At 57.8% G+C, this 27,914-nt stretch overlaps 1 protein-coding gene across 3 annotated transcripts in view; it reads left to right on the top strand.

Annotated features, from left to right (window-relative positions):
* Positions 1-27,914, top strand: part of AGPAT3 (1-acylglycerol-3-phosphate O-acyltransferase 3) — an 81,226-nt gene that overhangs the window by 13,866 nt on the left and 39,446 nt on the right. The window contains exon 1 of one of the 3 annotated variants that reach the window (XM_047846956.1): positions 7,475-7,576. The exons of the other annotated variants lie outside the window; for them this stretch is intronic. The gene's annotated coding sequence lies outside the window, so the exon portion shown is untranslated. Of the gene's footprint in view, positions 1-7,474; positions 7,577-27,914 lie in introns of those variants that run through there. 3 annotated transcript variants of the gene reach the window in all.

Raw genomic sequence — 27,914 nt, 5'->3', positions numbered from 1 at the left:
TGCGCGGCCTCAGGCTCCCGGGGCGGCCGGTTTGCGGTGTGGACGGCTTCTCTTGGGCTCGGTGGGGATGTTTCCCTTCTTTGGCAATTTTGTGTGCTGCCGTTCGCGGCTGTGGATGGGTCACGTTTGTGCCTGTGGCCTTTTGACAACGAGCCTCCACATTCGCAGACACACGGAGGTAGGCCAGCTTTATTGAACGGTGGTGAGTTTTTCCAATCCCTTTTCTGCCCACTCCCGTGCCTCCACCAGGGCACGGAGGTAGCACGCGGTAGAGAGAGGCGCCCGAGCCCCCCCGTGTGCAGACGGCGGTCACCTGCAGGCTTCAGGGGCGCCTTGTCTGACACTGGGACGCCGGTGACAGCAGCCTGCTGCCTGTGCGTAGCTGGGAAGCCGGGTTACAGGGCTGGAAACGACAGGGTTCGCTCTCCTGACATGGCGGGGGGAGGGGGCAGGGAGAGGCACGGGGAGAACATAACTAAGAGAGAGGCTACTTATAAATAGGATTTTCTTAAGGGTGGGAGCATTCGTTTGTTAAGAGCGGCCATCACAAAGTGCCACGGACCGAGTGGCTTAAGGAACAAATGTTCTGTCATGGTTCTGGGGGCTGGACGTCCCAAGTCAAGACGTCTGTGGGGTTGATTTCCTCTGGGGGCCGGTGGGGGGGACGCGTCCGGGCAGACGACCGCCTTCTCCCTGTCTCCCCACGTGGGGCCCTTCCTCTGTGTGTGTTTCTGTGTCCTTTTTAAATAAGGACGCCCGTCCTTCGAGTAGGGCCACCTGGTGACCTCATCGTCACAGGTTACATCTGCCGGGCCCCGGCTTCCGGAGGTGGCCCCCCGCTGAGGTCCCGGGGGCCAGGGCGTCAGTGTGTGAGTTGGGGGGGAACGTGACTCCCCCCCCCGGTAGCGAGGTACCCCTGGGCCGGCACCCTCCCAAGGTCCTGATTATCGGCAGGTTGGGGCGGATTAAGAGGTGACCATTCGGCCTCGTGTTGCCAAGTGCGTTCCAGCTGAGGCGTGTGGTGCCCAGCGCAGACTCGTGGGCGGCCCTGCAGCCTTCCGGCTCGCGTGGGCGCCGATCCGGGCGAGTGTCTGTGTTTCCCTCTCCCCGAGCAGCGGCGTCCGTGTGGGATCCTGCCCCTCTGTTCCCTTCCTGCCGTCCTGCCGCCAAACGAGGTCGCCACGGAGAAGCTTCGTGCCGGACAGCGACCCTGGCGCCGTGGGATTCGGCCCCTGGGCGGCGGAGGGACGGCGGCCCAGCGCGCGCCCTGCACGGCAGGTGTCCAGCGGCCGAGGGCCGGGCCTTAATAAGAACGGTGTTAGGAAAACAGGAAAATTAAAAAGGAAGTGATGATAACTACTCATTATTTATTCTCAGTCATTTATTGTGTATTTATTTCTAGAGAGATTGGTTTCTTCCTCTTCTTCCAAACTTTATAGAAGACAAAGGAAACGGGGAGTACTGGATAATTTTATCATACTTTTTATTGTGTAACTTGTGATTATATTGGATTTCCCAGAATGAGTCAGCTTTTTTTAAGATTAGGAATTACTGTAGTAAATGAAGACACGTAAAATATTCAGTCCCCCGTACCTACCATCCGGTGGAGGAATTGATCATTATAGACAACATTTGAAGCGAGAGAATCAGTGAAATTAAAAGCTTCTAAAAACCATGTAAATGGAAAAGGAAAATGGGAAGAAAACAATCCTGAAAGTGTCCTCTCTGAGCTTGTGCTGCGGGATGCAGTGCCTAAGGCCACATGTCACAGGGCCACGGCTCACGGGGGCCACGGCTCCCAGGGCCACGTCTCACGGGGCCACGGCTCCCAGGGCCACGGCTCACGGGGCCACGGCTCCCGGGGCCACGGCTCCCAGGGCCATGGCTCACGGGGGCCACGCTTGAGGTGTGCCTGTCCTGAATTCAGGTGTGTTCTCACTGTGAAAGGTGCATCTGTTTAAAGACGTAATATGAGAAAAAGAATGTAAAATGCCTCGTTAATGTTCTTTTGTAACGATTAGGAGTTGAAATGATAATGTTTTGGATTTATTGGGTTAAATAAAATATTGCCACATCATTTTGCCTGGCTTTTGTTGCTTTCTAATGCGGCAGCTAGAAAATGCAAAACTGAAGGTGGGGCTTGTTCTGCGACGTGGAAACGTCACGTTTCCACTGCGTGGTGCTGGTCGTGATCCAAGTAGCTTCGTGGGATGGGGCGGGGGCAGCGTGTGGCCCTGGGCGAGCCCCTCATCTCTGGATCCTGCAGCCCCGAGAGTGAGTCAGGCAGGTCTCACGTTGTAAGTCTCTCCCCGTCGGGCCCGATGCCGCCTCTGTGGAGTGCGGTTGCCACACGTAAAGTGCTTAGGACAGAGTGTGGCAAAGAGCAGCCACCAAGCGTGTTTGATATCATCACTCATAAATTATCTTGTAATAGCTCTTTTACAGGGTGGAAATGGATTTCGTCGACTGTCCACACCCAAAGTTTTAAAAGGATTTGTATTCCAATGTGGAAATGCTTGGGCATGTCTACACTGGCAGAGCGGGCCGGCCCACAACTAGTGCCCTTCTTGTTCCGGGTGTGGCCGAGAGAGGCAGGGGGGTAGGAGGCCCATCCCTCCCAGGTGTTGTGTTGGGCTCCCGAGGCGGAGTACGTCTTCCCGGGCGTATCTCGTGGGTGGCTGCATTCCCGGAACATTCTGTGTGTGTGGAAACCAGACTTCGCGGTGTTTGCGTCCAAGTGGAGTCAGGCTCAGAACTCTGGAGCCGACGTCTGGGTGGAAGGAACGCTGCAGGGCCGGCCCTCTAAACACCTGCTGTGCTTCCCGCCGCTGTGACCACGGGTACCCCTATTTCTGCAGGGGTCCCCGGGGAGCGCGCGGTAACGTCCCGAGGTCCCCGGGCCAGAGGGCCACAGGTCTGCCGTGGTGCAGGCCGCCTCTGTGGCGTGCCCTGGCTGGGACAGCCCGCCCTGGCTGGGACAGCCCATCCTGTCCCCTCTGTCCTTGGGGCCCTGGGCCCGGCAGGCTGGCACGCAGGCTCTCCGTTGTGCGCGTGTGCCACAGGAGCAAACACCCAGTCGCGAGGGACCTCGCCCCCACGGAGGCCCTGGAGGCGCGAGGAGCGAGCCTGCCTGCCTTTATTGTGACGTTTTCGCACGTGGGCCTCTCAGGGGGAAGCGCCGAGTTGCTCTTTTCTGGGAAGCGGTGACTTACAGGAGGTTGTATCTTGTTCCGTCCCGGCTGGTGACTCCGGGTGGCACTCAGGGCAGCACTGTTTGTGCTCACGGGCGCCTGGGCCTCTGAAGGACGAGGCCCAGGACAGGTGGCTCTGGGTTCCCACCTCCCCACTCCTGCCAGTGCTGGGACCCTGCAGTCAGGGGTGTCCCTGGGCCAGGGACCACGAGCTCGTGGCCTGAGGGCGCAGGCGGTCAGTTGGTGCCCGTCACTCCCCTGGCCTCGTTCTTGAGTCCGCCTACCGTGTCCTCTGCTAAGCAGTCTCCCACAGGGACAGTGAGTCCTCGGGACTTTCTCCCCATCACCCCTTAGATCTGTCCACCGTGGATGCAGGTATGTGTCTCCTGAAAGGGGCCCCTCTGACCGCTTGGTCACCACCGTCACCAGTCCTCTATCGCCCTGTGTCACCCTGTGTCACCCTGTGTCAGAACCTCCTTGAGCGTGTCAGAATAGTCTCCAGGGCTGGGGGCCGGGTCCCGGTGCAGCCGGGGGGCTCCTCCCTCCCTCCCTCCCTCCCTCCTCCGCCCCCACTCTCTCCTTTCCCCTCTCCTGTGTCACGGAGACATCTGAGCTCAGGTGCTATAGGTAACACCTTTCTCGATGAATGCGCTTTTCATGGCCACCTCGCTGGTTCCAGGCGGAGAACGTGCAGTAACAAGTGACCGTGGCCCCTCCGTGGCCCCTGTTCATTCTCGCTGCCCCTTCTGCGGTTCCTGCAGAGCACACGCGCTTCCCCGTGGCAGCAAGCGTGGCCACCGCCTGCTCCTGTGTCACTGCGTGGCCGGTGTGGTCACTGCGGCTGCTGGCTGGGGACGGTGAGCCGGGCACTGCGGGCCCAAGGACCTGGCCACGAGTGCGGGCCCCAGGCGGTGTGGACGGTGCGTGTTCTGCCTCCCCTGTGACCCTCAACACGCAGGTCACAGCCCCGCTCTGTCCTTACGCCATGTGGCAGGGGCCCCACCACAGGTTTGGTGCCACGGCAGCATGGGCCCCTGAAGCGAGGGGCACGCTCGGGCCCAGTGACCCGGGCGGCGGTGACGCCCCTGGAGCAGAGGCCCTGAGCACCGGCTGCCGGCAGAGCCCCTCCGGCTCCCGGGCTCCTGGCTGCTTCCCGAGTAACCGACTCCCAGGTCTGAGATCCTCTCCACTTGCACTTGTCGCCCAGGTCCCGATTCCGAGGCCACAGCATCATCCTGTCGGGTGGCCTGGCCGCGTGCAGAGCGCGTGCCCCCAGGGTGCGGGGTCTCAGGTGCACAGGGACTCCTGGTTCAGTTATTTGGGTTTTCTGCATCTTCTGAAGCGTATTTTTGCTCTTTTAGCTGCATTTGCAGTTTACTGCTGGAAAACCGTTCAGAAGCTGCTCTTGGCTTTAGAACTGCAGCATCGGGTTGTTTTCCCAGCGTTGTTCAGGCCGCCTCTCCCTTCACCTTGACTCTCTTGTCCGAGCCGTCGGTTCGTCCCGTCCTTTCAAAGAACCAACTTTCTGGCTTTCTGTACGGGTTTTACTTCGTTAACTTCTGCTTTTTAAATTATTTCCTTCCTCCCTTCCTTTTTGATTTGCTTTTTGTTTTTCTAACTTCTTGAGTTGTGTTTAATGTCATTTGTTTTCAGCCCTTTAAAATTTTCCACTGCGCCCTGAGGGGTGACCTTCAATCCCTGGACTATTCTGGCCACAGCCTTTGTGGGCTGTGATAGGAGATACTTTTCTTACTATTCCATTCAGTGGGTTTTTAAACGTGTAATTGTCTTTTGTTGTTATTGTTGATAACTCCTTTGGATTTGTAAACGTGAGGTGATTTTGCCAAGTATCTTTTTTGTTGCCTTTTTAAGTTATTGTTATTTGTTAGTTTATTTGTGGTGGGAGCCTGTGCTCTGACTGGTGCCTGTTTTTGGAAACTTGTTCCTGCTTGCTTTGTGGCCCAGCATATGGTCACATTCAGAAGGGGTGTGCGTGTCTCTGGAAAGATTGTGTTCTGCAGTTGGTGGGGACAGTGTTCTGTGTGGGTTCATGAACTTTATGAATCCTATTGTCCAACCCTTCCCCATCAGGCCGGCAAACCACAGCCTGTGGGGCAATTCTGGCTTGCCACCTGTTTCTGTAAATACAATGCTGTGGGATCCCAGCCATACCCCTTCGTGTCTCCTGTGGCTGGTTTGTACCAGGACAGGGTTGAGTAGTTGCAGAGACCATTTGGCCTAAAAGACTCCACTATTGACTCTCCGGCCCTTCCAGAAAGGTGTGCCAACTCCCACATCCATGTTGATTTCTTAGATCTGTGGTTCTGTCAGTTACCGGAGGGTCTGTTAGAATCTCCAGTCACTGTTGCCGATCTGTCTAATCTTGCACAAACATCCACTTGTGCTTTATGTATTTGCGGGATATGTTACTGGTGATGCGGTTTCTGTCCTTGTGGATGGAGTGTCTGCCCCTGTGATGTGACCTCGCCTCCTACAATGCTCCCCACCTCTGCTCTGAGGCTCGCACGCGGAAGCGGCTACGTGGGTTGCCCTGCTCTTAACCTTTCTGTCCCTCTGTGTCTTAGAGGTGCCTCAGAGGTAGCGTCTGATTAAAGTTTATTTTTTTTTAATTGAAACTTGACAGTCCTTTTTTTTAAAGTCTGACAATCAAAAAATTTTTAAAATTTTTTAATGTTTATTTTTGAGAGACAGAGACAGAGTGTGAGTGGGGGAGAGGCAGAGAGAGAGAGAGAGAGAGGGAGACACAGAATCCGAAGCAGGCTTCAGGCTCCGAGCTGTCAGCACAGAGCCCGACGCGGGGCTCGAACCCACGAACCGTGAGATCATGACCTGAGCGGAAGTCGGACGCTTAACCGACTGAGCCCCCCAGGCGCCCTGACAATTAAAATGTTTTTAACTGGAGCCTTTATCTGATTTCCTTAAAGGTAATAATTATCAATGGATTGGAGTTTAAATCCGCCATCGTGTACTTTGCCGACCGCTCTGTCTCCTCTTCCTCATCCTTCCTTATGTTTTAGATGATTACTGATCCTGTCTCCCCCCCCCCCCCCCCCCCACTGGCTTGGAAGTTATAGACTCCTCTTTTGATGATTGTCCCAGAAATTGCAACATTCTTACTTGTCAGTTAGCTAAAGTTAACAAGTGCTTTACCCTTGGGGAGGTTCCCCCCCCCCCCCACCCGGGGGCACCCCAGAGTCCCTTCCCCGCGCATGTGTTGCGGTGTGTTTAAACTTTGCAAACCTCACCAGACATTGTTGCTGTATTGTTAGCATTACTCTTTTGTTTCAAATTTGTAGACACATTTGCCACTGTCTTTGGTTTTTATTCTGCTTGGCATCTGGGATTTTCCAGGTGAGAACACTTCCTGCTTGAAGGGTGGTTGGAGGTTGCTTTGTTACATTCTGCTGGCGGGCGGCAAGCCCTTCCCGTGTCTGTCTCACTGTCTGTCTGTCTGGGGGAGTGGTGACTTTCCCTGCCCCTCAGGGATGCACTGCCGGTAGTGGGATTGTCGGCCGGCGGGCGGGCCCTTCCAGCACGTAGGTGATAAATGCACGGGCCTTCGACGCCCTCTGCACGCTGAGAAACCATGGCCCGGCTGTCTCTTCTGCGAAGATAACCTGGCCTTTCTGTGGCTGCTTTTAGATCAAAATTAAAAAACCTTTGTGCTTCAAAGGACACCATCAAGGAAGCAAAAAAGACAACCCACAGAATGGAAGAGAATATTTTCAAATCGCGTACTTGACCGGGGTCTTGCGGCCAGAATAGAAGGAGGGCTGTCATGAGGGTGGGCTGGGCTCTTGGCCTTACTGGGGGCCGCGAGGGACGAGGAGGGGGTGGGAGGCCCTGCTGTCTGCAGTGTGGGCTCCGGCCACGGGGGCGAAACCCGGTGGCACCCCGAGCCCTGAGATACACCTTCCTGTGGCTCTGCCCACCCCCCCCCCCCGCCCCCCACCGTGTGGAGCAGAGCCCCATCCACTCTGCGTGCCGGAGAATCAGCCGCTGTTCTGGAGCCTTCTCAAGGGCCGCCTCGTCTCTAGCTTCTCCTGCCTCAGCTCCGGCTTGGGTTCGGAGAAAAGGGTGACTTCAGGTGGCGAGCTGCTCGTGACACATGTCAGTGATGCCGTTGACCTCGCTGAATAAATTGGGAAGTGGTCGTTGACGGAGAAGAAGGGCCGCGAGTGTCTCAACGTGCTCTGGGCACGTGGTTACCCTTGGGCACTGGCTTGTCTGTTTGCTAATTAGCCTCGGGCTTGCTGTTCTAGAACACGGGCGGCCAAGCACTCCCAGCGCTCCTTTCTAAGAGAGCGAACGTGCTTTTGATGAGATGCTTCCATCGAGAGTGAGGGATCCGAGAACAGAAAAAGGTAAACGCCTTTGTTCTTTTCAAGAGACGGGTTTACGCGAGCTGCGTGGCAGTGAGGCCCTTCCTGGGGACAGAGCCTCTGCCTTCGATTACAGCCTGGTGCTTCTCACGTGAGCTGTGTCGTCCAAACCCGTTAGACACGTGCACTTCGGGTTAGAGGACAATTGAATTAAAGACACGAGGGTGGGGGGCTTCTGGGGGCTCAGTGGGTTAAGTGTCCGACTCCTGATTTCTGCTCAGGTCGTGATCTCACGGTTCCTGAGATTGAGCCCCGCGTCGGGCTCTGTGCTGACAACGTGGAGCCTGCTTGGGATGCTCTCTCTCTCCCTCTCGCTCCCTGCCCCTCCCCTGCTCATGCGCACATGTGCCCACGCGCACTCTCCCTCTTTCAAAATAAACTTAAAAGAAATACGAGGATCTAACCCACACTTGTAGCCACGTGAGGGGTGACAGGAACTACATTTCGCATCCCGCCGGAAGCAGCTGGAAAGCACACAAAGTGTGCGGCTGCAGGTTGCGATGCTGCACGGCAGGGCATGGGACAGTCGTCCCTGTGAAGGGAGCCCCTGGCCTCCCAGCCTGCTGCCCACGGTGTCCCGCTGAGCCCGGGGGGAGGGAGCCCAGGGCCAGGTGGAGACAGTGTGGAATTAGGGGATGGCGTGGAATGGCTGCACGGCTGGAACTCGTGGGGGAGAACACTGGGGGTGAGGGCACTGTGTAAGAGAGGGCTCTAGAGAGCTCAGGAGGGGTCCTCGTGGTCGTCGGTTGAGCACTGGTCTGGGCACAGACCATCAAGGCGAGGAGAGGGGGTGCTGGAGAGGAGTAGGCAGGACCACTCCTGCGGTCCACACAGGGCGGGGAAGGAGGTTTGTGTTCTCACCAGGTAGGCGAGAAGACCTCACAGTTCAAAGGGCCTGGGGTGGAGTCCGCGGAAGGTCACTGCCTCAGCCCTGCACACAGCCGGCTCAGGACTTCCCCAGCAGGGCTCGCGGCAAGCCTTGAGGGCATCAGGCTGGTTCTAAGTCAGTTAGCCGCGTCCCCGCGTAGAGCTCACTGTCCTGAAGGGACTGTGGCAAGCGCAGCCTCAACGGCATCGAGCCCAGAGTCCGGCACCAGTCTGCAGGTAGGGGGAGGTTGAGACCCAGGAGAGGAGGGAAATCACCAGCTGGAAACAGACCCGGGCGGAACCGCATCGGTCCCGACGTAGGCCTAGCGGACAAGGGGGTCACGGTGTCCGTTACAAACGCGCTCCGTGTGTTCAATGACGATGACTGTGAGCAAGGAGAAGGTGGAAGATGTTGGAAAGGACCAAACAAGTCTTCTGGAAAACACGGGGGCTGGCGCTCCGAGCAGGTCAGACTTTTCGGAGACCAGCTTAGTGCACGAGAGGACGAGCCTGAGAAGCACCGAGAACAGCTGGCGGAGGAGAGCGACGGAACATCGGTGGGACCGTGTCCGGTGGCGTGACGAATGGAATCGAATTCCGAGAGGAGGGGTGCGCGGTGGGAGACGCTCGAAGAAAACAATGGCTAGAATTTTTCCAAGTCTGACGAAAACTCACTTCCGGCTCCACACACCCCGAGCAGAGGAAACGCAAAGAAAACCACCCCAGGGCACATCGTAACCAAATTTCTGGAAATTTTAAAAGCAGAAAACCTTAAAAGCAGCCAGAGGCAAAAACCCACCAAGCACAGAGGAGCAAAGATGAAATGAGGGCTCACGTCTCCGGAGAGGCTGTGCGTGCCCGGGGGTGGGGGAACATCTTCCGAACTGAAGAAGATCTTTGAAGAGACTGTCCAAAGTGAAGGCCGAATAAACTTTGCTGAATTCAAGAGCTGAGAGAACTGAGCCCTGCCCACCTTCCCCCAGGAGCCTTGGAGGAGCCCCTTCAGGGAGGGGGAAGATGGCACGAGGGAGGGATGTGGGTCTGAAGGAATGAGAAGCAGCCGAAATGCAGGTAAATGTAAAAAAAAAAAAAAAGACTGTGTCCCCTTGTGTTAAAAAAGCCCTTTGATCAGGGGTGGCTGGGTGACTCAGTTCAGCGTCTGACTTCGGCTCAGGTCATGGTTTGTGAGTTCGAGCCCCACACCGGGCTCTGTGCTGGTGGCTCGGAGCCTGGAGCCTGCTTCGGATTCTGTGTGCGTGTGTGTGTGTGTGTGTCTCTCTCTGATCTGTCCCCTGCTCACGCTCTGTATGTGTCTCTCTCAAAAATAAATACACATTAAAAAAAAAAAAGCCCTTTGACCAAGGATTTACTGTTTATTTTTATTTATTTATTTTTAAAAATTTTTTTTCAACGTTTATTTATTTTTGGGACAGAGAGAGACAGAGCATGAACGGGGGAGGGGCAGAGAGAGAGGGAGACACAGAATCGGAAACAGGCTCCAGGCTCCGAGCCATCAGCCCAGAGCCTGACGCGGGGCTCGAACTCATGGACCCCGAGATCGTGACCTGGCTGAAGTCGGCCGCTTAACCGACTGCGCCACCCAGGTACCCCATAGGATTTACTGTTTAAAGTGAAAATGGTAACAATGTCTTGTAGAGTTGGCGATGTAATTAGATGTGAAAGGTCTGCAACAATGTAGCATAAGGTGTAGGAGAAGCCACTGGAAACTCTTGTAAAGTTGTTAAAATACACACCAAGTGTTAAAATGTTGGAAGGTGGGCAGCGGTGTAGTAAAGATGTGTTGTAAACCCTACCGCGCAGCCACTAAAAACAGCAACGAGGTACAGCTGACAAGCCGGAGGAAGAGGAAAATGGAATCATCTGAAAACTCCTGAGTCCGGATGAAGACAGAAAAAAAGGACAAAATGAAGCCAAGAAACTCAGGACAATAGAGGATGGAGGTAAACCCAACCCTATGGACAAGCCCGTCGAATGTGGACGGCTTGAAGACTAGATACGAGACGTTTTGTCGGAGGTTGCCAGACCAGATGAAGCAGAGTAAAGTGCCATTCGCAGCAAATATGAAGCGTAGACAGGTTCAAGGAAAAGGTTGGAAAAAGAGGTACCGTGCAATGTGAACCTGAAATGTCTGAGTCGGTAAGTCCGATTTCAGGACCAGAAGTGTTTCCCAGAATAAGAACGATGTGTCGCAGCGGTAAAAGGGGTCAGCTCGTTCAAGAACACATAACGTACTGAATGTGTGTGCCCTTGATAACAGCCTCCAGATTCAAGTAGCGAACTGTGATGTCTTTGAAGGGACACACAGATCCGCAGTTACGGTTGGAGACACAGTACTCCTGTGCCAGCAACCGGTGGACGAGTAGACGTGAAATCAGTGCAGACGCAGAAGGCGTGGACAGTGCCGTCAGGCAGCGTGACTCACCTGGTGCTCATGGACGAGTGCCCCGCCCAGCAGCAGGACAGGTGCCCTTCTCAGGTGCGCGTGGGACACTCACCAAGCCCACATTCTGGATGATAAAACCAGTCTCCGTAAATGGAGACGGAGTCAGCCATACAAAGCATTTTCTCTGACCAGAGACCTAACTAGGAATCAGTCATTGAAAGCTATCTGGAAAATCCCCAAATATTTGGAAACAAAATAACCCTTCTCAGTAGCCCCTGGTTCCAAGAGGGAGGTAGACGACATTTTGAAATTAGTGAAAGCTGACGTGTAACGTGTCACAGTTTGTGGAATGCAGGGACAACGGTGCCTAGGGAAAGATTTGTAAGCATTAAATGAGAGCATAAAAACTGTTCTCAAATCAGTGACTTAAGCTTCAGCCTTAAAAAGCGAACAAAGGAAATAAATAACAGAGCAGAAATCAATGAAATAGAAAACAGTAGAAAAAAACTCCCCAAAAGTTGGTTCTTTGAAAGGATCGTTATAATTGATAAACCCCTCGTGAGACTGATCAGAAAAGAGAAAGAGAGAAGAACAATTAAAATCAGAAATGAGAGACGAGAAATCACTACATGTCCTAGAGGTGTTAGAATGACAAGGGAATATTATGAAAAACTTTATGCTGGAAAGTTTAGAACACGGATGAAATGAACAAGTTCCTGGAAAGATGCAAATCACTAAAACTTACGGAAGTCAAAATAGCCCAAATAATCCTGTATCTATTGGAAAACTGAATTTATTTATTTACTTATTATTTTTAGAGAGAGTGTGAGCCAGGGAGGGGCAGAGGGAGAGAGAGAATCCCAAGCCGTCTCCATGCTCAGTGTGGAGCCCCACACAGGACTCGATCCCACGACCCTGGGATCATGACCCGAGCCAACATCAAGAGTCGGACACTCAACCGACTGAGCCACCGGGTGCCGCTGAAAAATGAACTTCCACGTAAACACTTTTCAACGGAGAAAACCCTTGGTCCAGGGGACTACGTTGATGAACTCTGTCGGACATCTAAGGAAGAAATAATCCGAATTCTACGCAAGGTCCTCTTGTCATTGGAAGAGGAGTAAACATTTCTCATTCCGTTTCATGACGCCAGCATTACCCTCATACCAAAACAGACAAGGACTGCGGACCAGTGTCCCTCATGAGCAAAATCCTTCACGAATTCGGAAATTTTAGCAAATCAAATCCAACAGTTTGTGAGTAGGACGCTGTATCACAACCAAGGGGATTTACCCCAGGAATGCAAGGTTGGTGTAACATTTGAAATCAATCACTGTCATTCACTGTATTAACAGACAAAAAGGAAAACCATGTAACTATCCTAATAGTGCAAAAAAAGAGCATTTGACAAACTTTAAGACTCGTTTATGCTAAAAAACCCACCAAGTCTCAGCAGTCTAGAAGTGCGTGTCCTCAGAGCATCTATGAAAACCTATAGCCAGCACCATACTTAACGGTGGAAGGCAGAGGGCTTTCCTCCTGAGATTGGGAACAAGGTCTCTCTGACCCCTTCTGCTCAACATTATACTAGAAAAGGCAAGAAATAAAGGATGTACAGAATGGAAAAGAAGTAAAGTTGTCTTTATTCACAGGTGGCATAATGGTTTCTGTGGAAAATCCTAAGAGAGCTACAAAACAGCCACTAGAATAAATCGGTGGGTTTCGTGAATTTATGGGAGGTGAGGGTCACTCTAACAAAATTAATTTTATTTCTCTGTACCAGCACTGAACAATTAAAAGCTCTGATAAAACAACATTTACAAGAGCTTCAAAAATATGAAATTCTTAGAGATAAATACAAGCAAAAAATGTGCTGAGAAATTTAAAAACTAAAATGGGCTAGAAGACCCAATGTTATTGAAATGTTAATTCTACCAAAATTGATCTACAGATTCAGTGCAGTTACAATCAAAATCCTGGGAGGGGTTTTTTTTAGAAACTTATAAGTTTATTCTAAAATTTACTTGGAATTCCAGTGCCCTAGAACAGCCACAATAATTAAAAAAAAAAAAAACCTTTTAATGTTTATTTCTTTTGGAGAGATAGAGAAATGGAGCACGAGCGGGGGAGGGGCAGAGGTGGGGGGGGGGGGGTTGGACACAGAATCCGAAGCAGGCTCCAGGCTCCGAGCTGTCCGCGCAGAGCCCATTGCGGGGCTGGAACTCACAGACTGTGAGATCATGACCTGAGCCGAAGTCGGACGCTCAATCGACTGAGCCACCCAGGCGCCCCAAGCCACAATAATTTTGAAGAGACAAACAAAAGCCTACCTGGTTTTAAGACTTTCTCCATCGCTGTAGCAACAGAGACATTGTGGAACTGGGAAAAAAGGTATACGTGAAGATCTGTGGGAAAGAATAGATTCCAGAAATAAACCCCCACACTTATAGCCCGTTGATTTTCCGCAGAAGTGCTGATGTAATTCAATGGGGACATAATAGTATTTTCAACAAACGGTGTCAGGACTTTGGACCCCCGCATGCAAAAACAATGAACCTTGGCCCTCCTTCATCACCTATTAAAAAATTAACTCAAAATGGATCACAGACCTAAGTGTGAAAGCTAAAATTGTTAAGATTTACAGAAGAAAAAGTGTGGGACATTCATGCGATGGAATGCTATTCAGCCTCAAAAACGAAGTTCTGACCCACGCCACAGCGTGGATGTACCTTGAGGACATCATGCTCAGTGAACTAACCCAGAGACGGAAGGACAGATCCCGTAACGCGTCCGCTTACGTGGGGTCCCGGGGGGCAGTCAGGCACATAGAGAAGGCAGGACGGCGGGTGCCAGGGCTGGGGCGGGGCTGGGGAGTCGGTGTTTCGTGGGGACAGAGTTCCTGTTCCGGAAGATGAAGGGTCCTGGGGACGGAGGGCAGGGACGGCTGCACAACTTAGCACCACGGAGGTCAGTGGTGCCCACTTAAAATGGTTAAGGTGGTAACTTTTTGTTTGTGTGACCAACCGTTTAAAACAAGCAAAAACAAGGGCCACACTTAGCCAGTGAGCCTGGGCTTTCGCTTTGTGGATGCTGGGCTGACGGGGTGCGGGTGAGGGGACTGCCCTGGAGAGGAGCCCAGCGCCCGCCGGGTCGGCGGGGGGCCGTGAGCGGGCTCCGAGCATACCGGCCGATGCGAAACCTGTGCATCCAGAGGGGCCAGAGGCTGGCGGCCGTTCTCCACCTCCCGGGGTCAGCACCCCTCTCCCGTCAGCTGTCCCTGAGTCTGTAGGGGACAGGGACGTTGCTTTGGTCTTTCCTAGGTGTGACCTCTGGGTCCCTCCGGGTCTGTTCATTAATGAGCCATCTGTTGGGCCTCCTTGCCCAGCAGCAGGGAGGGAGGATGGCACATGGAAGGGCCCCGGGGTAGGCTGTGTCCACGGTAGGCTGCCTCCCTGGGTAGGCTGTGTCCCCAGCCCTCGGCTTCTCTGGGACGGGCTCCTTTTGATTGGGAGCTCGGCTCGCCCTCTGGCCAGTGCGTGGGTTTCCAGTCCTGCAGAAGAACAGCGCACCTGTGTCTCTTACGTTTAGACCCTCAACTTGGAGACCCTGGGGACAGCTGCCCCGCTGGCTCTGCCGACCTCGTCCCTTTTGGTGACTCAGGAGATGGAGGCCCGGTGTGCGCGTGCGTGCATGGGTGTGCATGCGTGTGCACGTGTGTGTGTGTGTGTGTGTGTGGTTATTTCTGTTCCCCCAAACAGCCCTGGAGCCGGCCCGCCCCAGTCGTCTGGACATGCCGCTTGCTGGCTGCTGTGGGGGCCCAGCCATGAGTGCCACACTTGGTGGTCCAGCCTCGACGACACCGAAGGAACCACGTAGACGGTCAGGCCTCACTGCGTGGTCGATTAATTTTCTTAAGGAGGCATGTACTTTACGGTTTTCCAAAAGGGCGTTTATTGTACTCAGTCCCTGTTTGTCCAAAATCCAAACGATCAAGTTCTGGTAACGTGCCTTCCCTTCTGCTCTTTCCTGGGAGGGATGAGCTGAGCTGAGGAGCGGCCGAACTGAAGACGCCGTGCGGTCCAGGAGCTTCCGTGGGTGCAGCTGTGGGCGTCACCCAGGGGAGCTGGATCTGGGTTTCGCTAGCAGACCTGGAGTCCAGGAGTCCTTGTCAGGACACAGACCGGAGGCCCCCCGGCTTAGACGCCCAGGGGTGGACATGTGACCTGGAGGTCAGCGTGCACGTTTGCCGTGAAGAGAGCCCGTGTTTGCGTTGGGTGGTCTCCTCCTGCGCCCCCCCCCCGCCGCGCCCCCAGGAATCCCAGGGATAACCGGCAGCTTTGGTGGAGGGCACTCGTCCATCCGGGCCTGAGGACAGAGCTGGTGCCACAGAGTGGCCTCCGGTGACCCTGGCCTCTCTCCCGTCCCCCTGTGTCCAACTCCCATGGTCGGGGACCTTCCTTTCGGGTTCCCTTCTGCGTCCGCACGCACTCTTGGGGTGATTGAGTGACAGGTTCCTTTTACATCAGTGGGGCCACGACCAGACGGCCCCCCCCCCCCCGCCCCTGCCTTCTCTGCGCCTGGGAGACGGCTGTCCTGGCGGGTGCTTTCTGCACAGATGAGTCCAGCCGCCGCGGGAAGGCAGCTTAACCTCCCAAGTGGTGATTTCAAGTGTGCCGACAGCTACCACGGGGTGAAAGCAAACCACTTTTAGGGTATGAGCGGGGTTGGTGGAGACCCACGCCAGCCCCAGACCTTCTGCGCTGGGCGTCACGGCTTGCGTAAAATAACGTTGTCGCTGAAATGCGCCGGCCCGGCCGCACCTCTTCAGTTTTCAGACTTGAGCCACTTTGGGGACCGTCGTCTTAGAGTGGAGTCTTTCATTATGAGGGCCGATTTGCTAAGTGGTGATAGAAATGTGAGGTGCACGCTGACTGCTGCTCCGAGCGGCTCAGCTCCAGCATTCTGAATCCCCAAAAGGTCGTTTGCTTTTCTTCGCTCTTTATTGATTTCTTGCTGCACTCGTGGTCTCCACTGTGAAACCGTTGCAGGCTGCCGTCTGCGGAAGAGAATCAGACCGGGCTGAGGCCCAACGGGGGGTGCGGCGTGTTCCTTTGCTTTGATTATCGTCTGGCGGTGGCTGTACTTCTCTCAGGCCTGGGACCCCCTCTCCCTCATGGGCGCTCCGGCCGGCAGGGCTGGACCCAGCGTGCGGCCCGTGCGTGGCAGCGGGAGCCCTTGGATCTATGAAGCGTATTGCACTGTGCACACGGCAGGCCTGTGTCCCCGATGACGGTCTGTTTCCGGGGGAGAGGGGCCAGGGGTCACTAGCCCTCAGCAAGACCTCTCCCGGAAAGATGGAATTTGGGGAGGTCGCAGATGGAAGTCACCTTGATCTCCCTCATTTCTGGGGACGGGGGCCACGAGAAACAATGAGGGCTGGCAGAAAGAAAGGGGGGGAGGGCGGCAAATCGGAAGCACTGTGTTTTTAGGACTGTGATGGCGGAGACAGTCCCCGGGTCGGGTTTGTAACCAGGTGTCAGCCAGACTGAGATTAACTCAGCATTCACAAACAAAACAACCGTCAGGGGCGCGGTGCACATATGCGTATCTGTGCATATACACGTGTGTGTATGTGTGTGTGTGTATATATGCACACGTATGTGTATATGTTTGCGTACACACACGCACACACAGCGTACCCCTTTGAAGGGGTGGGAAAGGTACAGCGAAACCAAACACAGTACAGGCGATGTGCTCCAGTGACGGCCACCCACAAAGCTAATCAGCATCCACATCGAAATAAAGCAGACTTGACTTCACCCTCTCAAAAGACGTCCAAATACCTGATAGACGCACGCAAGTGGGTATGCAACTTAGTCATCAGAGGAAGGAAGATGAAACCCCGCCGGTGTGGTGTCCGTGCAGTGCCGGGCTTGACAAGGGGGTGCAGCCGTGCGGTGCTCGCCCATCGCGGTATGTGAGGCGCGCCCCAGAGAGAGCGGAGGGTGCCTCAGCCCTGCCGTGGCCCATCCAAGGCCCTAACGTGGGGAGGTGATTCCTAGGGCAAGGGAGGTGGAAGACCAGGGTGCCTGCGGCTCTAGGTGAGTGGGCTCCAGGTACGTGGCCTCCAGGTGTGCGAGGCTCCGGGTGCCGGGGCTCCAGCTGCGGTTCCCTCTGCTGGGTGAGGAGGAATTGTCTCTACCCTGAAGGTGATATGAGGGGACCAAGCAAAGGGCTCAGACTTTGGCCACGTTGTGTCTAGAGGAGGCAGATAGCAGGCAAGCTCTGCTCTTTTCCTGAAAAAACCAGATCTTATCGGCGTCCAGGGTAATGAGTTAGACTGTTGTTACCGCCATAGAGGCAAAAGGTTGGAGCCTAATAAGCAAGCAACGTAGCTCTTCCTTTAGCCTCTAAATTCTAATTTTGAAAGTAGCATGTGCTTGGAAAAGGCGAACACAGAACCAAATCTAACACGGAACGAAATTCTTTACTCCACCCCAGGTCCCCCTCTTCTCCCTGGCTTGTGGTTGACCCTTCCGGAACTTGTAACCATCCTTGCAAAAACACGCATACGCAGTTTCCGCAGACAGGTTTACACGTAAACCAATGGAAGTCTTAACTCTACACAGCTGCACTTTGTTTAGAAAACTTCCTTGTTATGTGTGTTCTGGGCGTGTGTGCATATACATACGTGCGCACATGCCCACGCGTTGTAGAAAACGTCTGCGTGACGGTTTCAGAGCACAGTGACCCCGTTATCAGCTTATGAGGACCAGAGGGTGCTTTTGAGCCTTGAAGTGTGTGTGTGTGTGTGTGTGTGTCTCAGAAGGCGTGGCACACCTGGTGTACCGAGGGGCTGGCTGGGGGTCAGGTGACCGCAGCGGAGACAGCGTCCGTGAAAGGTGACGACGGGCCTCGGCGCTCCGCAGTGTCTGAGCCCCGCGTGGCCCCTCGCCTGGCGCCCCGGAGAGTGGACTTTGTCCCCTGCTGCCGTGAGCGGGCTTTCCATTCCTGTCCGTGGCTGGTGCCGTTTGTGAGTCGGCAGAGATGGGCAGGCAGGCTGTAGATGGACAGAGACTCTGCTGAGCAGTGCCTGTTTTCTGGAACATTCCACACCTTGTTCCTCCTGTTGAAATGCGCAGAAGGGAAGGTGTGCAGGTTCACGTGCATTTGTTGACTGGGTCACAGCGTTTGTTCGCTGAGCTGCCTCCCTTCCAGTGCAGCAGACGTGGAAACGGGGCTGTCGGCCACGAGGCCACCGTGTCGGGACACCTGGCCTGCTGGGCCACCCCTGTCCCTAAGTGAATAGAACTAAACACTGAGAGCACCTCGTGAGCTGCTGTGGGAGGGAGCAGCAGCTGTTTGGCTTACCCCAAGGGCTTCTGGTTGAGACAGAAGGAATGAGGCCCGGGCTGCTGGGAGGAGCGGAGGCTGTGGCCTCGAAATGGCCTGGCTCCCAGCATCACCTGAGGGTGTCTCCCACTCATCTCCACATGAATCCTCGGACGCGGCGGGATGGAGGCGGGTGGCCGGGCTCACCTCTCCAGCCCCAGATGCTGAAGCGCGTCCCAGCGAGCAGATGGCATGCACGTGAGGCCGCCCCTCGTCTTGAGCGTGCTTTGCTGTCCTCCTGGGCCCTCGGGAAGGAAGGTGGACAGCCCTCAGGGAGGCGCGTGGGCCGTGGAGCAGAGCCGGGGAGGAGGGGAGACACTGCACCTCCGGCAGCGGCCCCGGGGCCTTGTCGGCTCGTCCAGTCGAGGCTCCTGTCATCTTGGACAACGGAAGCCGCTTCCCTCTTTCTGGGTACGGCCCTTGTTGTTTACTGGTATCAACAGGCAGCTGAGGTGAGTCCTCTGGGGGTCGGGGCCTCGATGGCGGGTGTCCTTAAGCAACGGCGAGCGGTGCTGACCTTCATCACCTGCTTCTCCTGAACCTCATGCAATTATCACGTGGTTTTCTTCCTTGACCTCTATTGTCAACTGTTAGATCAACTGATTTTCCATAGTAAACCGTTCCTGAGTCCTGGTATTCACAAATCTGGTCAAGATGTTTTTTTGTGTGCTTTTGTGACGCCATGGCAGGAACTGCTCTGCTGACGTGTATCTAGGGGGCACTCCACCTGTGTTCATGCGCTCAGCCAGTTGGGTGAGGGCATTTTGCCTCGTTCCTGGTTTGCTGGAACGTCTCTAAGCGTTTCTCCATGGACCACAGTGCTGGGTTGGGGGCTGAGACATGATCACCTTGCAGGAAAGCATATAATAGGTATGTAGGATTTTTTAAAAACTTATTTTGAGAGAGAGAGAGAGACAAAGCGTGAGTGGGGGAGGGGCAGAGAGAGAGAGGGAAACACAGACTCCGAAGCAGGCTCCAGGCCCTGAGCCGTCAGCACAGAGCCCGACGCGGGGCTCGAACCCACGAACCGTGAGTTCATGACCTGAGCTGAAGTTGGACTCTCAACCGGCTGAGCCACCCAGGCACCCCTGTATGTAGGATATTTTAAATTGGCTCTTACTTTATTGGGTATTTTTGTCAGCAGTGATGTTGAATTTTCTTAAATTACCCCCCCCCCCGGCATTCTTGTTAAGGAGCTATAAAGAGTTTTATGAATAGATTTCATAAGATCAAACCACCCTTGCATTCATGGAACCAATGGTCATGACATATTTTTAACGTGCTAGAGTTGGTTTGCTGGTAGTTTTTCCCAAATTTCGTATTCACAGTCAGGCTTGCCGTGGTTTGAGAGGGTGCACGTGCGCATGTGTGACCGCGTGTGTCGTGCGTGTGGGAGGTGTGCGTGCCGCACGGTGCACGCGTGCGTGTGCAGACGGAACCGGGGCGGGCCTCTCTGGGCTCCGCAGGGAAGTCAGAGGGGCGGGTCTGCGGGCGCAGGGGCCTTCAGGCCCCAGCGGGCGTGCCGCCCCCAGGCCGCCTGGCACGGCACCCTAGAGAGGTTCTAGAGAGCCGGCCAGGGGCACGTCTGGTGGCGGGAGGATGGGTTGCAGAGGGAATGGGGGGAGGAGCAGGTGCGGGAGGCCGAGGGTGAAGGGCCCAGCGGGCGGCTGGGCAGCGTGGGAGCCTGGCGGAGACTCGGCCACGATCCCCGGGGGGGGGCGGCGGTGGGCGGCCCCGCTGGTGTGCCCGGATTCACTTGTCCCCGCGGTGCTGTCAGGGTGAAGGGGCGTTCAGGCTCAACCCTTCCCGTGGCGCAGCGAGGACAGCCTCACGCCGGGGCTGGGCCCGCGGTGGGAGGCGCAGACAACAGGCACGTGCACCCTCGAGCTGGGGCCAGTCGGGCCGGGTGACGTGCGGCCGAAGGCAGGAGGCTGGGCCGGAGCCCCCTTTCCTGTGCACAGACGGACACGTGCGGTGGCCCCCGCTGCGAGCTGTCGGCAGGGCCGTGCAAGGGTCCTGAGCTCCAGGGAGGCGTCCGGGAGGAGCCAGACGGGCTGTGACGCCGACGTCTTGTGCGTCCTAGATGTGACGTGTACATGCCGCACGCATGCCCGCAGACACAAGCACACACGGCCGTATACGCTCACAGAGCGCACTATACACAACACGCACGCGCACGCGACACTACACCCAGAGCTTGAACAGAGATCTGAAACCATTCGGCAAACGTTTCCTCTCAGTGGCGGCTGCATGGGCGTGTGAGACGTTGCATTTCCGCGTCTGACTCTCTGGAATGGAAAACATGAGCACATGCCGCTAGAGGGGAGCTTCACTGAGGACTCCGGTCCTGGGGGCGGAGCCCTCTGCGTGGTCGAGGGGCTGCTGGGGGTTCTGGCCCAAAGCCAGCCCGGCGCCCGGTGCCAGCGGACCTTGGGTGCGGTGGCTTCTCGCACGACCAGCAGGGGGGTGCTGGGGGGCCGTGTGTGGAGGAGCCTGTCCCTTGTCGGCGTGACCCGGGCCCCAGGGCACCCTGAGGGTGGGGGGAGCCTCTGCCTGCGTGCCTGTGCGTTCCCGAGGGAGCCACCTCCTGGCGGTGTTACCTGGGGCGAGAGCAGGGGGCAGGGAGCAAGGGTGCATTGGAGGAGGGAAGGGGTCCACTGTCCCTGGGAGCCGTGCTGGGCACGGCCTCCTTGGCTGTCTGTGGACAGGAGCTCAGACCCAGGATCTGCTCCAGTGTGGACCTCGTCCTTCTGGAAAGGACCTGGGGTTCTGAGTGTCTCCATGTTCGCAAAAGGGGGGATTCCCACACAGCTCAGGGTCGTCCTCACCGATGATGCTGCACGCGTGCGCTGTCTGTTAGGCACACGTCCAGTCCGCGTGCAAGTGTGGTAACAGATCCACGCAGGTCAGCTTTTCTCCCGTTAACAGCGAGCCCGGGGCCAGGCAGGCTCCCTCTGACCTCGCTCGCAGCCTGCGGCCTCTGTGCTGCTGGTCATGGCTTGCTGGTCTCCCGGGGGCTGCTGCCTCCTGGCCATTTCATCTGCATTCCAGCAGGAGGGAGCAGAAGGGCACACCTGGGCCCTTACTGCCTTTTGAAAGCTCTCCCCAGGCTCCACCTAGTGGCCTCCCTGTCCCCTGTCCCAGGGGACTGGGACCTTCCCTCCTTGGCCGCTGGTGACCTGCCTGGGCCGTCCTGTCGGTACAGAGGCGAGGGACAGTGGATGGGGGAGGGGCAGCCCACTCCTTCCCACCTCTTGCCTCGTGGTCAGTATTCCAGGACCTTTGACCCGGCTTGGTAGGAAGGGGCATCCCGGCCCTTCCCTCCTCGCCGTGCTCCGCACCCGGTTCCGGTTTTCAGTGTGGGGGGTGCTTCTCAGGTCCCGGCTTTCAGCGTCTCTGAAAATAAGAAAAAGGAGAAAGGCACAGCCACCGTCTGGAGCAGGACTGTCCCCCGATTGGTGCAGGTCCGGCTGGACGTGGGCAGCGGCAGCCCCGGGCCACCCTGCTGGCTGAGTCTGCCTTCCTGGTTACAGAGTGTAGGTCATGGGTGAAAAGGACATCCCTGGAGACCCCGCCTCCCGGAGGCTCCTGATGGGGAGGGGCTGCAGGCAGGATAAAAGCCGTTGGCTCCGTGCACACCCGCCGCTTTCCAGGGACTGCCCTGCACGTCCGCCAGCCCGCAGGTCACAGGTAAGGGCGCGGCGCCTGCTCTCTGGTTAGAAGGAGGTGCCGCGGCTGCCGGGGACCAGCCGGTGTTTGGGCTGAGCCTCAGACCCCTCCATCTCCGCGTCTGCACCCCGCGGGCTCCCCGAAGAGCGGGGCGGGGCGTGGTTATTTCCCCGGGGAGCCCCCGCCTTGGCCCTTCCTGCAGGAGAGCTGGCGGCCAAGTTCTGACCCTGAGCTGCAGGGGAGGGCAGACAGATGTCCTGATGCGACCTGTCGTCCGGCCCCCGCCGGTGCCTGAGACTCGACGCTGGGATCGGTCAGGCCGCGAGGCGGGGGGATCTCTGAGCCGGTGCTGTCTCCCCGGTGAGGGTGGCCAGAGGCTCTTATCTGCCACAGACGTCGCTGGAGTAACAAACAGCAGAGCGCGACGGTCCAATGTCCGATGCCACGGCTCGCACGTGGCCGCTGAGCCCTCAGAGCAAGGGGCTGAACTGAGAGGCGCTGAGAGCCGGCACACGGACTCCGGAGGCCGGCAGGGCAGGGGCGATACCGCGGGTGGAGAGGGGGGTGTTTTGGCCGCATTGGGTTAAGTCACACCATTACGTTAACTGCACCTTCTCCTGTCACGTTTTTCAACGTTTGTTTATTTTTGAGAGAGAGAGAAGGAGGGCGAGCAGGGCAGGGGCAGAGAGAAAGGGGGACCCAGCACCCTAAGGGCTCGGAGCTGTCAGCACAGAGCCCGACGCGGGGCCCAAACTCCTGAACCACGAGATCACGACCTGAGCTGAAGTCGGACGTGTAACCGACTGAGCCACCCAGGCGCCCCTGTCCTGTCACTTTCTAACGCAGCTACGAGAGCGTTTAAACAACCTGCACAGCCCACTGTTGCGCCCGGGGCGCCGAGGAGGGTGACCTGTAAACTTGGCCCGAATTGCACTGCCTCTTTGCTCTGATTGCCAGCGGTTGTGAAATCTGGAGAATTCTTAAGTAACATGCTCACCGAGAGACGAGGGGGTAATTAACTGTCACTTCTGCTTTCGTCAGCCGAGCAGGCTGCTGCCTTAACCGACAGGCTTGCGCACACACGGCCGGAGCCAGTGGCTCCGGGCGGGAGGGGGGGGGGGCGGGCGCTGGAGCTCGGGGCAGGACCCCAGGTACCATCTTGTTTGGGATGCCTGCGGGTGGGCTCAGTCTGGCCGAGAGCAGACACCCACACAGGGAGTGTGTGTGCGTGGGGACCCACGTGGGCCGGAAGTTCTCATTTGTGGAGAAGAGTGGTCGTGGTCCTCCTGGGGTCAGTTTCTGGGAGGCAAAGTCCGTCGGAAGCAGGGGCGGGTGGTGCAGAGGCAGAGCCGGTACCTGGCCAGGGGCCCCGGGGGGGCGCGGGGTGGGGGCTGGATGGCCCGGCCAGGGGTCCGGGGCTTTGACGCCGGCCTCACTGTCACCAGGCCTCGCCCCAGGCGTAGGAGGCAGGAAGTGAAAACATTTGCTCACGAATTAAGTTGCCTGCCCCCTTATATTGATCTTTTATCTTGCCACCAGACCTCGATTACTATTGCTGCCGCCTGGGGTGGGAAGGGGGTGCGGGAACTGTAGGATGCGGGCCGCCGCGCTGGTCCAGAGGCGGCTGTGGCCAGTGGGCCGCACGAGCTCCCACGACAGCACGTGGGAGACCAGGTGTGGGCCCAGTAGAGCAGGGGCCTGGGGGTGCTGGGGTCGGCCCTCGCGGTCAGCGCGCGCCTGCCTTGGGGCCCCCTCGCTGGAGGGGTCGCCGGCCCCGGGCTGTCGTCTGCGTCACCCACGGCACGCACAGCCGGGGGCACGGCATCGGTGACCCCAGCTCTGGCTTCTTCACGGAGAGCGAGCGTTCACGCTCCCTGGGACTCGGGGTGCTTGTTCTCTCCCTTCTCACGTGTTCCTTCCCTCGTGTGACGTGACCGCCGGCCCCTTGTCTTTACAATGTTGGCGGAGGACTCAGCCCGACGCTAACAGGAATGACGGCCTCTCCTTCCCTGTTTTGCACAGATATCTGCGTAGCTCTGCACGGTTTAGTGAGTCTGTGCAGCTACAGGGGCAGCTCCCCGGAGTGAGTCTGGGCCCAAAGAGCCAGCTGTCCCTGAACTTGTCACTGCAGGCGGGGAGACGGCGGGGGTGTGCCTGGGCCGGGCTCTCCTGGGGCAGGGGGCCACGGGAAGGGTTTCTGCTGCCTGCCGGAAGCACGTGGGGCCCGTCGGTGAAGACACGGGCCACCCAGAGGCTCTGCTGCGGCAGGTAATGTGAGAGCACATGCCCCCCCCCCACTCCCCCCCACCAGCAACAGATGAGCTCAGACCAAGGTGGCTGCCCCACCCAGGAATGGCACTGAAGGACACACCCCAGGGAGGGAAGTGCCCCGAGGTAGACGGAGACGCGTGCGGCCGGCTTGTGCTGGGAACCCGGGGCTGGTGCGGGGTGTCCTGCTGAGGAGAGGAACCGAGCGGGCAGGAAGGACACAGCCCCTCGACCTTGTGGGACGAGCCTGGCCGTCGCTGGCCCTCTGTCTGAGCTGCGCGTTCCCGACATCACAACACAGCGAGGGCCTCAAGTCTTTTGTCCCTGGTCTAGAGCGAGGGCCTCGGACGGCCAGACGGGTGCAGCTGCACGGAGGCAGAGAAGGCTCACGGTCAGGGTGACGAGAGAAGGCGGGGCGGCCTGCAGCCGGAGCTGGGCTTCCCTCCAGATGAAGCTCCTTTGGGGAAGCACTTTGGAGGGACCCTGTGAGGGCGTGGCTGCTTCGGATGCTCACCTGCTAAGACAAGACGGGACCTGGACGCAGCCCGGGCTGTGAGCTGGCGACGCTGCCTGGGGGGAGGGGGTGGGGGTGGGGAGCTGAATTCAATGCCAGGAGATGAGGTGAAAAGCCAGTTTGTCACCAACATTCTGCAGAATGTCCCAATGCTTCAGTGTCCCAATGCTTCTTGATCCCGACCCCCAGAGTCAGACCGGGCGGGCGTTCCTGCCGGCGGGGGCAGCCGCGGCCCCCAGCACACGCTGGGGGAGGCTCAGAGGGTGGTGGTGAACGGCAGCCCTGGGAGGTGACAGGAGGGCCAGATGCCAGCCCCCGGGTGTCCGAGGATGCGCGTCCACCCACATGGGTGCCATGGCCGGTCCCTCAGACCAGCAGGCAGCAGGGCGGGCCGGGGACACCCACAATCAGAAGTCTGCAGAGGGGGCTGGAGGCTTTGCACTTTGGCCCCAGAGATAGGGGTGAGTCAGCTGCCTGTGGGGCGTTTACAGTGGGTGCAAAGACATCTTTTGAGCGAAGGCGGGCAGGAATGTGCTTGAGAGAAGGTCCCTGGTCACCTGGCGTCCTGGGAAGGTGGCAGAGGTGAGCCGCCTCCAGCGGCTGCTCCCGACAAAGAGCCCAAGGGTGGCACAGGAGGGGTGGCCGCGGTCGAGCGTGGCGTCGGGCGAGACTGCCAGTCTCCGTGCTCACAGCTGGTCTGTTCGGGTCCAGCGGGATTTGTGGGCACGGTTTGTGTCGGTCCAGACACGTGGCACACGGACAAGGTGCCGGGTGCTGCCGGGCTCGGCAGACCAGGCAGGGCCGTGAGAATAATCTCTTTTGAAGATACCGTCTCTCCTAAGACTTACAAAAATCAACTCATCTTCCAGAATAAATTTGACTTCTTTCCCCGGTTCCCTGCTGCAACCCGACATCCGAGGCCCGGGCAGCTGGAACAGGGAAGGGCCACAGGGGCACTTGCGGGGCTGCGGGAGGTGGGGTGCCCAGCGGGGTCTCTGAGAACCCCTGCAGCTGGGGACCGGGGCAGCCGTGAGTCCCTGCCTCGTGCCGGCTGTCACACCATCGTCCCTGCCGTCACCTGCCACTCAGCCGGCGGTACCTTCCGCTGGAGGCCGCTTGAATAGAATCCCGCGGCCCAGGTGGCTTGTGAGCCACAGACATTAGTTTCTCACGCTTCTGAAAGCGAGGAGTCCGAGATCAAGGTGCCGGCAGGTTCCGTGTCTGGGGAGGCCCCTTCCTGCTTCACAGCCGGCAGCTTCTCTGTATCTTCGTGTGGGGGAGGGGCAGGGGAGCTCTTGGGGTCTCTTTGAGAAGGGCACTGACCCCACCACGGGGGCTCCCCTCTCGTGACCTGATCACGAGGCCCGAAGGCCCCACCTCCCTGTGCCGTCACCTCAGTGGTCAGGTTCCAGCCCGTGCGCTTGCCGGGGCGCAAACCCTCAGTCCCTAGCAGGTGGCGCCGGGCGGGAAAACCGGGGTGGGGCCACTGTGTCAAGTGTCGAGCCAGAGTTGGGAAAGTACAGACATCAGGAGACCAGCCGTCGGCCCCGGGCCTGGCGTGGGACGAAGGCTGACCTCCCTTTCACGCCCTGCCTCTGCCTGGTTTCACATTTTATAGCAAGAATATCCTACCCCCCGCCAACTTACAGAATCTCGTTAGGGCTCCAGAGCGGGGGTGTTGTGACTTCACACGTCTTATTTGCAGGCCTGGCTGTAGAATCCCTCCAGGGAGCGCCCCTCCCGCCGCCGGTCTCCCTGCGGGGCCCTCCGCTGCCCTCGTGGTGAGCCGTGGCGGGCGCCGCTCCTGCCTCGAGCCCATGTTCTCAGCCGTGGGGGAGACCGGCCTTTCGGTGGGTGCGATGGGAGAATGGGCGTTTCCGGTTGGCTTGGCGTCTCGGTTGTTGACGACACAGTTCCTGCTCGTGGAAGCGGTGCTTTGACGGGTACTGGGCCTGCGTTAGAATCCTGATTCTGCTACGTGCTCGCCGCGTGACTCTGGGCAGGTGGCTTAGCGTTTCTGTACCTCAGTTTCCTCATCCGTGAAATGACTCTCATGAGAGCTCACCTCCTGAGAGTGCCACGAAGACTGAACGGGCAGACGGACACAGGGACATCGGGACAGCTGTCACCCTGCACGGGACTGTGAGCTCCAGCTGGCGTTAGAGCATCTCGACTGCAGTTCCGGAACTCGGGCTCCTGCTCTGGGCAGCTGGGCGTGGCAGTTTCCCTGAGGAGAGAGTCAAGTCCTCTGCAGGGAGGGGCAGGGAGGGTCGGGGGCTCAGACCCGGGTGCTCGCGGGTGCTCCGGCCACCTCCCCCCCCCCTCCCCCGACTCCGTGCTCCTGAGAGGGACATGGGACAGCAGGAAAGCACACCTCTCTGGAATACGCGTGGGGAAACAGGAAGGACACCCAGGAGCCAGCTCAGGAGACCAGCCTTCCTGCCACCAGCAGAGCAGCCTGGGGCCCTTCCCCCTGGGCCCTCGGCCTGCCCCACACCGTCCAGCCCCCGGCTGGCCTACAGAGGTAGGAGGCCGGGGTCCAGGCCAGCTTCTCTCGTCCCCTTTGAGCCTCCCCCCACCCCACGCCCCCAACGGCTATTCTACCCCTGGGAACAATAGGTGCCTTCGATGCAACCCTGTCCTTACCGCCACCATCGCCTGGAACAGCGGGGCTCTGCAAACCGGCTCCCGTGCTCGCCGCGTGTCAGAGAGACCAAGCTGGCACGTCGGGCACACAGACGGAGCCCCTGGGCACTCGCCGCGCGGGCGCTTCCCGGTTCTGTGCGCTGACGCCCGTGTCCGCGGTGTGTGGAGGGGACGCCGGGCCAGCCGCTCCCTTGTGCCAGCCGGGGTGTTGTTGCCTGTTGACCAGACCCCTTGTCCCGGCAGGCGCCTCAGTGCCGTGTGCACATCTCTCCTCCCGTCACCCGCCCCTGGCCTGTAGCCGCATCTCAGAGGCTGCAGTTACGAGCACAGCCTGGCAGCCAGTCCCAAGTGGGCCCGAGGTGGCCCAGGGCCAGCGAGCCGGGTCACGGGTCCCCGGGAGGCTGAGCAGGGCGACCCCCGTGTCTCAGACCGGCTGGCCCCCTCCAGGCCCGCCCTTCACAAGCAAGGCGCTCCCCAAGAGTGAGGGGCTGCCCCAGGACACCTGCTGCCGGACGCCCCCGTGCGTGGTCACCCCGACCCGCCTGTGTCCACACCGCGCG

The sequence above is a fragment of the Prionailurus viverrinus genome, unplaced genomic scaffold (genome assembly GCF_022837055.1).
Source record: "Prionailurus viverrinus isolate Anna unplaced genomic scaffold, UM_Priviv_1.0 scaffold_42, whole genome shotgun sequence".
In the NCBI taxonomy this organism is placed as follows: domain Eukaryota; kingdom Metazoa; phylum Chordata; class Mammalia; order Carnivora; family Felidae; genus Prionailurus; species Prionailurus viverrinus.
Note: the sequence above shows the minus strand (reverse complement) of the source record. Positions and strands in the feature narration are given on the sequence as shown.